We start from the raw sequence: 812 nt of genomic DNA on the forward strand, positions 1-812 counted from the left end.
CGTATTACTAAGAATACATTTCGGATAATTTTTGTAAGCCTATTTTTTTTTAAAAAGACTGTTGCGATATATTTTTTGTGAAAACACTCCAGTTTAACTGTTAATTAATAATATTGTGATAATTCTGCAAGTCCAGGTAAAAGGTTACTATAATATTATTCATCGTATTTTTGAAAAGGACAACCCGTTGTAATATCCGCGCATGGTTTCTTTATTTGGATTGATGCAGTCTAAGCTATTAGAATACTTGCAAAATTATTTTTCCCAAAAACTGATCCGGTTGATTTTCCTGTAATTAATACTCGGGGAAGTTGCACTTTTGCGGTTGCCCATAAAACATGTGCTCCAGGTGAGGCTCGAACTCACAACCTCGGCATGGCTCACTCTGTACTGTCATATAAGTACCGCGCGCTAACCGATTGCGCCACTGGAGCTCTGACATCAAGCGCCGTGAAACCCCCCATCTACCCTCGGCCCGGGGTCGAACGCCAGACCCAGGCTTGTTTCAGCACTCCCTGGTCCGGCCTGATTCCGAGAACTTCACGGCAGCTCAGCCACCTGAAGTGCTGGATGTTTTACGATCATTAACCTGCCGCGGGAGGGGTCGGGGGCTGGGGCCCAGTCTCAGCCTCACTGTCTCCGGCTTGTGCTGAGAATCAGCCCCGAGTCCTCTCCCCTATCGTCGGGCCTGGTATTACACTCTTGCCTGTAGGCCTGTGTGTGTGTGTGTGGTGGGACTCAGATATTTCCCGGCCTCTTCCCCCGAATTTCAGCGATTTAAAGAAAAGGGGTCGACCGGAGTCAGGGCGGGA

At 47.5% G+C, this 812-nt stretch overlaps 1 non-coding gene across 1 annotated transcript; it reads right to left on the reverse strand.

Moving 5' to 3' along the window:
- Positions 1-341: 341 nt before the first annotated feature.
- trnai-uau (transfer RNA isoleucine (anticodon UAU)) lies at positions 342-434 on the reverse strand. Its single transcript is given in 2 exon segments — positions 342-377; positions 397-434. It is a non-coding gene; the product is annotated as a tRNA-Ile (tRNA).
- Between the last annotated feature and the right edge of the window lie 378 nt (positions 435-812).

This window comes from Heptranchias perlo, chromosome 8 (assembly GCF_035084215.1).
Source record: "Heptranchias perlo isolate sHepPer1 chromosome 8, sHepPer1.hap1, whole genome shotgun sequence".
In the NCBI taxonomy this organism is placed as follows: domain Eukaryota; kingdom Metazoa; phylum Chordata; class Chondrichthyes; order Hexanchiformes; family Hexanchidae; genus Heptranchias; species Heptranchias perlo.